Source organism: Geotrypetes seraphini, chromosome 2, assembly GCF_902459505.1.
Source record: "Geotrypetes seraphini chromosome 2, aGeoSer1.1, whole genome shotgun sequence".
Classification (NCBI taxonomy): Eukaryota; Metazoa; Chordata; class Amphibia; order Gymnophiona; family Dermophiidae; genus Geotrypetes; species Geotrypetes seraphini.
In genome coordinates, this window is record NC_047085.1 from 69,887,295 (window position 1) to 69,898,054 (window position 10,760).

The window sequence follows — 10,760 nt, forward strand, 5'->3', positions numbered from 1 at the left end:
GCATTGATAAATGCATTTTGTAAATTGTAAAATATCACCTCTTTTCATATTTGACATATGCAAATGAATTTAACAAATTCCAATGATTGCAGATTTGGGGATTGATTTTATTAAGTCAGTTCACAGGTTCAATAAGTGCATGCGACAGAGCTTACTTGAATAGTCCAATATTTAAAGTTATGCAGAGTAATATTTGAAGCCATTTCTCCAGATAGCAGCTGCTGTTATCTGTATTAATGGCTTACATGGGCCTATCTGTGAATATTCAATGATGCTATCTGGAATTACTGCTGAATATTCTTAATACCAGCTTGGCACTGTCTAGGGGTTAGAGCCTGCATGGAGTCAGGAATTTTCTGGTAAATGAGAATATTCAGTTTGCTAACTGGAGAACAAAAAGGCTGTGCTGACTTTATCCAGCTTGCTATCCAGGTAATGATGCTGAATATATGGATTTAAATCAGCCCTGGTGATTGACTTAAAAAAAAAAAAAAAGCACCGAACTCCCTGGCTGAGTATTGATACGATGGTATCTTTGTCAATTGTTTCACCACTGAGAAATGGAATACTGTGTTAAGGGAAAACTACTACTGTGAAATGAAGTAGATTTAGAAATAATTATTTGAGATTTCAAAATCTAAATCATATTCAAGATACCAACCACTATCAACTAACCAAGAGGCTAGATGTGGAAAAAGGTCTGGTACCTAGCAGCAAACAGTATTTGTGTAGACTAGACTAGAGTGCCTTTTTTCTCTGCACTGTATCTTTATGCTTCTCCTTTCCAATGTGTGTGCTGCTCACAGATAGTTTAAAATATTTACAGTCAGTAGATGTTTAGCAAAATTTCTTTCTGTGGAACACAATTTTTTTAGTTCTATTCAGGAAATGAACATGTTAACGCAGCAGTACTAGCCATGGTCTCAGTTTGAATTAATAAATAGAATCATTGAGATATATGTTCTGATTTTATTCAGTTTCTGAGACTTTGAAAAGCACTGCCTAATTGGTCAATTCCAGTATTTGCTTCTTCAGTAAGCAGGGGTGCTGCTGTGACCCCCCCCCCCCCAAAGAGCACACTGTGATAGAAATTGTGGATACACTATAAACAAACTGGACTATGGACTCAGGGAAGAAATTAATAAAAACAGGAAATACCCACAATTGAAAGGTGCACTGCACATATGTTATACCACAAGTGTATGAAATATATAAGATGCCTCAATAATTCATTATAACATTATTTCTACTTCAACCATATTTTATTCCAGTTGATGTATTGGTCATATTGAACAAACGAACACTAAGTAGAGTTTCAAAAAGTCTGCTCTAATGAAAACTAGTAGATTTCTTACAGAGCTGGTGTTTGTGTTTCTGGGAATGCCAGTAGTTTATTTTCCAAGATATATTTTCATACAAATTCCAGTCCAATATAATTGTATACCATTGTATTTCCGAGTGCATTTATGAATTTAGTAGCCTTTTTCTCATGGAATTTTCCTAATGTTTTGTCCGTCATGAAGTGCAAATCAATAAATGTAATTTTTCTGTAACAGGGTATCTTGTTTTTGTGCATTGGTGTTTCAGTGTCTTTTACTTTTATACTACAGTTATTCAAACCTCATCTACTTCTGCCTTTGGGCTTACAAAATAACACTCTGCAATAAGAATTAAGGGGATCTTTTACCAGGACACGTTTTACTGCTTTGTAGATGTTACTGTGGACTTAAACTAACACCTAATGCATGTTAAAACAACCAGAGCAGTAAAAAAAACAGAAGAGAGACTAAAAGAGGTGGTGCATGACATGACGGCAGCAGAGTGAAGGAGTGGCCAGCAGTGATAGTACACGGATCAGTACCACATGACTGCTGATACTGCAAATAATGTCAGTCAGGCACCATGGTCACAGAGGAAATGCTGAAATGAAGCACCTCTCCCAGACATCACCCCCGTTTCAGTCCCCACCCTGCAGTTCAAAAGTCCTTCCTTGATAGCCCTCTGATTCTAATACCCTACCTTATTTGGAAGGATGATGCCACCTAGGAATAGTACCATGAAGGATATAAAACTGCTGGAGAGGGTGCAGAGACGAGCAACGAAGCTAGTAAAGGGTATGGAGAAACTGGAATACGAGGATTGACTGAAGAGACTGGGATTGTTCTCCCTTGAGAAAAGGAGACTACTAAAATATGATCGAGACCTTCAAAATATTGAAGGGAATCGACAAAATAGAGCTGAAAAAAATTATTTACATTGTCCAACTTGATACGGACAAGAGGACACGGAATGAAGCTAAGGGGGGACAGGCTCAGGACAAATATCAGGAAATTCTGCTTCACGCAGAGAGTGGTTGACACCTGGAATGCCCTCCCAGAGGAGGTTATTGCGGAATCAACCGTCCTAGGATTCAGAAGCAAACTAGATGCACATCTCTTTACGAGAGGCATAGAGGGATATGGGTGACTAAAATTACGCCAGGTATACACCGGGCAGGGCCTCTGCGTGTGCAGATCACCGGACTTTATGGACCGAAGGTCTGATCCGGAGATGGCGCTTCTTATGTTCTTATGATCATGATGGGTCATTGTCACCATTTTAGCCTGCTCCCACCCGGTACCACTAGTGCTCCATTGAGACTTCCTGGGTAGGTCGGGTGGGGAGCAAGCTTGTGTTTGGGAGTGGAGTGTTATATTGGTCAGGAGGATAGGATAGGGGTGAGATTTGAGAATGCATGGGGCAACATAAATGAGGATGTTGGGGAGGAACTTTCATACTGTGGAAGAGGGGATCAGAATGAGGGTGATAAAGGGAAGTGTCAGTCCTCCTCACATGACAGTTACAAACTAGCATAATTACAGAATAATAGTTAAGTGCACTACTTCCATTTATGCACATAAGTGTACACTTACAATCGTAAATGCTCTTATTTTCTAATTGCGATCTGTTATAGAATGAGGGGGGAGGGGGGTAATGGCCATTTCTCTTGGAACAGAAAGCAGGTCCTTGGTGTAGCCTAATGATTGCTGCAGTGGATTGCAGAGAAGGGGACCCAGGCCCAGATCCCACTCTAACTGGTACACTTGGGGTAGAAAGCATGAGCACCCCCAAAAAACACAGAATGACTACTGAACCCACATATAGGTTACACCTACAGGTATAAGGGCTACTATAGCGGAGTGCAGTTGGGTACAGTACAATACATTTTGCTATTCTTGGAGAGCTCGCCATGCAATGTAAAGAAGTTATGATGAAGTTCATTGCAGTGGCCCTTGGGCTGCCCCTCTGCTCTACTGGGATGTCTGTGTGGCCATTAAAGTTTGACTGCTGGCCCCCCTGGCGTCTCAATGGCTTTTTTTTTGTTTGTTTTTTCTTTGGATTATTTTTTTTTTTTTTAATGGCTCTTAAAAATACATGCGGTGAGCACCAAAACACCTAAAATTGGGTGATTTTCAAATCAAAAAGAAAAATTTTTCTGGTTCAAAAATGGTCTTGTTTGGCACTGGATATTCAGACTTTTTTTTTTTTTTTTTTGCAAAATATTCAAAATAGGATTTGAACATCATCTTGAAAATGTCCCTTCACATTTTTAAAATAATCTGATGTACTCACCATGCCTAAGCTTGCAAGAGGCAGATGGGATTGGTGGATGGGGACAGAAGGGTACCTACATGTGAGTAGTTAGGGTTTGGCAGCACAAATGTGACTGAGTGAATTTGGATGTATGCATGTGTGACTACATCGATGAGTGAGATGTGTAAGTCACTACCTAACCCCTCCTTTCTTCCCATATCACTTTCTCTTCCATTTTTTCTCAACCTCTTCTACTGTCCTTCACTCTGGCTCGTCCTTTCTTTTTCGCCCAACTCATAACAGGCTCAACTTCCCCTCCCCAAGGTTCAAACAGCTGCTCTCCCCACAAACTCAGCTAATCTGCTTGATCCCTCTTAAACCCCTTCTAGGGTTCTCACCCATTCCAGGCCAAAATTCCTTTTCTCTCTCAGCACATATCCCCTCCATTTCAGCCTCTCATGATTTATCTGTCAGCATCTCTCTGCCAGGATCCCCTCCACTAGATTTATCCATTTCATTCCAAATTCTGTCTCTGGTTTCCAGATTTATACATTCTCTCCCTTCCCAAGTTAAAATTTCTTCTTTTTTTTTTTTCTCATCTCCTATGACTTTGAAACCCTCACTGAAATCCCCTTTTCAAACAGTGTCCCGCTTTGCTAAATCGGAGCTGTAGGAGAAGGAGAACATGGGTACCTTCAGCCATCTCCTTTAGCTCATCCAGTGGCTGTAGTGATCATCATGGGGAGGAGATGAGGATAGCAGGCCCAGGCTGGTGGAGGCGATGAGCTGTGAGTGGAGAGAAAGCCGATTCAGGCTTGCAGCAGTAATTATCCTAGAGAGAAGGGAGATTCAATCTGCTGGTGGCAATGGGGGGAGAGAAGGAGAGCAGACCCAGAATGGCAAGGTGATAGAGTTGGTCTGGACTCATTATAGTGACTGCTGTTTTAAGTTGCTCCTCCCTACAATCCCTTGAGCTGCTTAACAATAGCCACATGGGAGGAAGGGATTGGTAAGGGCAGCAACTACTTTCCCGCCCTGCATTCCACAAATGTGACCGAAAAGATAGCTGGGCTGCCTGTACGCATCAGCTTAACACATAATGCTTGCTGTATTTTCTTTCTTTTAAAACTATAAGAACATAAGAATTGTCATGCTGGGACAGACTGAAGGTTCATCAAGCCCAGTATCCTGTTTCCAACAGTGACCAACCCAGGTCACGTGTGCCTGAAAGATCTCAATGAGAAAAACAGATTTTATTCTGTTTATCCTAGGAATAAGCAGTGGATTTCCCTAAGCCATCTCAATAATGGCCTATGGACTTCTCTTTTAGGAAATTATCCAAACTTTTTTTAAACCCCGCTAAGCTAACTGATTTCACCACATTCTCTGGCAATTAATTCTGGAGTTTAATTACATGTGTGAAGGCATATTTTCTTCAGTTTGTTTTAAATCTACCCCTTAGTAGCTTCATCACATGCCCCCTAGTCCTAGTATTTTTGGAAAGAACAAATGATTCACATCTACCCTTTCCACTCCACTCATTATTTTATAGAACCTCTATCATATCACCCCTGAGCCGTCTCTTGTCCAAGCTGTAAGTCTAAGCAGCTTTCCGAGTGGTGTACAATAACAATAAATGAAGAGAACTACAGTAATATAGGAAAGAAAAAGGAGGGACAAAGTACCTAAATGCTGGACCCCTAAGTCAGTGGCCAGCGAGCCAATGACATAACATGAGCCAAATGCATCTTGCAATAGATCTTTTGGGAGTGTATGGATTCTGTACACCAATATAAGGAGCTTGTTTGCAAGTGTGTAAGAAACTGGTAACCAATGTTCAGCCATAAGAAGCGGGATCAGATGATCAAATTTCAAATGATCATACTTTGTAATATAATACATGTATGTTTGTGAAAGCCATTTCATCAGGCAAACAGACTATATGATAACTGCCATTTTCAATTAACGTAAACTCAAAAAGCATTCCTTAATAAGATGATTTATCTGATGATTGAATGAAAGAAAGGAAGCTAAAAAGATTCCCAAGACTCTAGAAGAGAACTCTATAGGCAAAACTCCAGTATTAAAAGTAACTGTACTCGGCAAAATTGCAAGTTCAGGGCCAAACCATAACAGTTTGGTCTTTGTTGTATTTAATTTCATTTGAACTTGAAAAGACCAAGACCTTAGTTTGGCAATATGGGAACTAATGTTAGCAGAGAAATTAAAATTTAAGTTAGGATCCACTTCCACTAAGATAAAAATATTATCAGCATAGGTAAATATGGTTTCAATAGGACTTAATTGGTAAAGCACACTCTGCCACCCTCAAACTTCCCTCTCCCCAGGCACACTCTCTCTCTCTCTGTCTCCCCCCCCAAAAAAACAAAAAACACCTGCTTTTATGTCTCTCCCTATGCTTCCCCTCGTTTCCCTTCCCTCTCTCCAAGCACTTGTTTAGTTTCTCTCTCTCTCCTCCTGCAATGCAGCAGCTCTTTGATGCCCAGCATGCCTCTTTCTGGCGCAGGTTGTCATGGAAGGGATGCAGAGATGCACTAATGCATAGTCTGCATCCTTCCCTCACTTCCTGTTACCAGGATCTCTTGTTTTTACTCACTCTATGACTTATGAATCACTGTGTAACAAGGGTGTAGGCATAGGGAGGGCGTAGGCCCCCACTTTGGACATGGGCACCCTCCAGAACTCCAGCACCCCCTTTTACCTTTACTAGTGGGGACGCAGAGTCCTGCTAGCCAAATTACAGTACCACTGCTCCCTGCTGCTTCCTTTCTTCTCCAAGCATGCACTGTAGTCATTTGACTGGTGGGGCTTGGCATCCCCACCAGTAAATGTACCCTGGTCAAATCACCTAACCTTCCTTTGCCCCAGGTACAAAAAAAAAACAACAAACACCTTAGCGTGTGAGCTCACTAGGGAAAAGAAAGTACCTGCATACAATGTGTACAGCACTGTGTAGGTCTAGTAGTACTATAGAAATGATTAGTAGTATGTTTGAATAATAATGGGATTTTTTTATGTCCCATAAAATATACAACTACTTCTGTCCCTAGCATCAACCCAAAGATTCTAATTTTATTAAATCTGATGCTTTTCTTTCTTTCCTCTGTGAGCCACAATATTGGATTTAATAATCTCGGAAAGTTCATACGAGAACCGCAAACACACCCTATGTGACATGCTTCTAAATGTTTCCACCCCACCCACTAGTGACGTGCTGGCAAGGGAAGTCAATAGATGGGCACAAGTTTACAACCTTAGCTTCCAATGCACCATTGCAACCCCGATTCAGCCACACTAGCCACATTTCCTAGCCTATGATATTTGAGGAAACACACTTAAATTTCTTACTGAGATTTAAAAAAATAATAAAAACCTCAGTTGTTCAATGTCGCTTTTTTAAACTTCAGATGATTCGTTGAATCACACCATTATCCCAGGACAAGCAGGCAGCCTATTCTCACTTATGGGTGACATCATCGACGGAGCCCCGATGTGGAAGCCTCGCAAGCAGACTTGCTTATAGAAACTAGAAGTTTCGAGTCAGCCGCACCGCGCATGCGCGAGTGCCTTCCCGCCCAGCACAGGGCGCGTCTCCTCACTTCTCAGTTTTCCGTGGAGCCGAGAAGTCTGTCTGACTCTTTGCGTTTAACTTTGTTTCTTCGTGCCTTCTCTCACCACAGTTTGTGTTTATTTTCTTCGCAAATTGCTGTGTTACTTCTTCAGTGACTGACTGGCGGGCCAGGCCGCGCGACTGCAGCTTGCCGGCTTCAACTTCACAGCGGCTCTCTTCCCTCCTATGTCCCAGTCGGTCACGGGCTTCAAGAAGTGTAGCCACTGCCAGCATGTGATTTCTCTCACGAATAGGGCCTGCCTATAATCCAAAGTTGTGCGAGTGCTGGGCTTCTCTTCAACCTTGAGCCCTTAAATGTCATCGAGTTTTCTTGGAGAAATTCTTCAGCATGAACTCCTCGGTGACACCCTCGACCTCGAGTGCTACCTCGGTCCTGCCTTCCAGCGAGGGTCCTCCTGCTTTCACTGACCTCGAGCCTCATCAGACCGTCCTCGTTTGGATTGTCTTTCACCTTGAGTACACCTGCTTTATCTTCCCCTGAGCTCCCCTCAGGTCAGACACCTCAGCAGAAGGTTCCTATTTTGGTCCTCACCACTGCCACCTTGGAGCCTTTAGCCTCAGCAAGTGGTCCGGTTTCAGATGCGGATCCACCTTTGCAGGCTTCTCTCCAGACCATGTTGGAGCAGCAATTTGTTCAGTTATTGAGCAAATATGGTTCTGCCTCGACAATGCCTGGGCAATCAGTCTCCCGCGAGGTCGAGTCCCTGCTTGTGCCTCGAGCTGAAGCTTCACACTCTATGCAAGGAGCAGAGTCTTTGTGAGTGTCTGGTCTGGCACCTACACACTCGATGCAAGGAGTAGATTCTTTGCGAGTGTCTCAATTGGAACCTTCACACTCTATGCAAGGAGCAGAGTTTTTGCAAGTGTCTGGTCTGGCTACTACACACTTGATGCAAGGAGTAGATTCTTTGTGAGTGTCTCGATTGAAACCTTCACACTCTGTACAAGGAGTAGATTCTTTGTGAGTGTCTTGACAGGAATCCACACACTCCATACAAGGAGCAGAGCTTTTGGGAGTGCTTCGAAATTTCTCGATCCAAACCATCGAGTTTCGATCTACAGCTTTGAGCTCTATCCATTCACCAGCAGCGTTGGCTATTTCCATACATAGGCCGAAGTTTCCTCGATCCTCAAGACCTGCTTCCAAGTACCACTCTCATTGCCGATCGAGGCCTTCATCGAGACATCCATCGAGGTGCAGATCTTCTAAAGAATAGCCTTCTTTATCTGGGCCTCATTTCAGACCTTCCAGTTCTTCGAGGCCCAACTCCTCGCTCTAGGTCACCGCTTCCGGACCCTGAAGAGTCAGCTACTTTCATTACCTCCTCCAAGTCTCCATATTCTTTGAATTGTCATTTCTCCAGAGATACTTCACCTTTGTTCTCCGCTCGAGGCACCTCGAGGCCATTGAGCCCTTCTCAAGGCAAGGCCTTGGCGGATCAACTGATGATCTGGAAATTCAGTTCGATGCTGGTTCTAAATTCTCTAAGGAGTATTTCGAGGTCATGCATATCCCTCAACCTCCTGCAGAGTCACTTATGCTTCCTCTTAACAAGCTTTTATCTCAAGCTTTCAAATGTTGTCTGGAGACTCCTTATGCTATACTTGCTCTTCCAGGCAAATTGGTCTCGAGGTATAGATCTCTACACTGCAAAGGGTTTGAGAATTCACAATTATCTCCCAAATCCCTCCTTCTGGAGTCCTTTTTGTAAGGAACCCACCATTCCAAGGTCTATGCTACTGTTCCTTCTGGGAAGGAGGATAAGACTATGTATAAGTTTGGCTGCCATCTATATCAAGTTCCTTATTGATCTTCTTCCAGGTTTTCTGAAGAACCTGGATTTACTTAGACATTTCGAGTTCTAAGACATCACTACTACTCTGTCACAACTCGGATTGCATCTTCTCCAGGTCGTCTTATGATGCCTTTGAACTGTTGGCTAGGGCCAATGTTTTTTCTGTAGCACTGCGCCACTTGACCTTACTTCGCACCATTGCCATGGATCCTAATCTTCAGGACTGTTTGGCTAACATTCCTTGTCAGGGCATAGAGGCTGCAACTAAGAAGTTGTCAGATCATGAAAAATCTTTTGCTTCCATTGTCAGACCAAAGTCAAAGTCAGCTCCTACAAAACCTTCACAACCTACTATGGTTTTCCAGAGGTGTTATGCTCCAAAGCGGCTCCTTACACTCGAGCCCCTTCCAAGGAACCACAGCAACAGAAACAACAGAAACCTCAGCCTTATGCTGCACCTAAGGCTTTGCAGCTTTTTTGACTGTCTAACAGAGCATAACCTCCATCCTTCTGCCTCTGTCCTTCCATCCCACAATAATCAGGGATGGAAACTCTCTTCATTTCACTAGAGCTTTCTCCAAGAGAGTATCCTTCCAATTCATCCCAGACTGACCTTCTTCTTCAGGAACCTCAAGCTCTGCTTCGTCTCCGTGCCATCGAGGAAGTTCCCCTGGAACAGCAGAGCAGGGTTTTTTTACTCCTGTTACTTTCTAGTTCCGAAGAAGACAGGCGATCTGAGATCCATTTTAAATATAGATCAGAACGATTGGTTATGTTCTCTATATCTCAAGGAGGTTTCTACTCGCATCCCCTTCCATCCGACCTCCCGTCAGTATCTCAGATTTCGGGTGGGGTATCTGCATTATCAATACAGAGTGATACCCTTTGGCCTGGATTTATCTCCCAGAGTATTCACCAGGTGCCTGGTGGTGGTAGCAGCAGCTCTAAGGAACCATAGTCTCCAGGTGTTTCCCTTCCTAGTGTGACAAAACCAGGTCCATTTCGGGTCTTACCCACAATAAACCCGAATCTGTTCCTGGTTTTGCCCCAGTGAGCAGGAATGTGCACAAGCCACCTAGTTGCAGGAGAGCAGGTCAGGTGACTGAACAATTAATGAATCAAGCTGACTCTAGCTCTGACATGGAAATGGAAATAGCAGAAACAGGGCAGGATAAGTTTGAAAGTTTCACTCTATGCAAACCCTATCCTGCCACTGTTAAATATCTCAGAAAGTTTGAACAGCCAGTTAAAACCAGGGCTAGAAAGTATCCCGTCTGTGAAAGCAGGAAACAAGTCAGTGGGTGGAAAACCCTTCCCCCACATTCTCAGAAGGGGAGTGGTTTTCCACCGGATATAATGAGCCTGCTGAGAACAGAGAGGGGGAAGCAGCCAAAGGAAGCCAGACTCAGGAGGCACACGGGAGAGGAACACCCAGGAGGGTATGAAACTGGAGAGAGCCAGACTCTCTCAGACTGGCCCATGATAGAGGCAGATGATTCAGCTCATATCAGGGAGCCTTGGGAGCAGCCAGAGGAGGAAGCAATGGACACCCAGGCAAGCCAGGCATGCACTGAAACCCAGCCATTGCCTATGGGAATACAGTGAGTTTAAACCTGAGTTTTTCCTCATGTTGCTTATTCCTCTGTGCTGCTAGGGAATCTGAAAGTTTAGATACTTCAGTTTTAAAAACTCTCCCTGAAAGCTTGATACAGAAGTTTTCTGTAAAGCCCTGAACAATT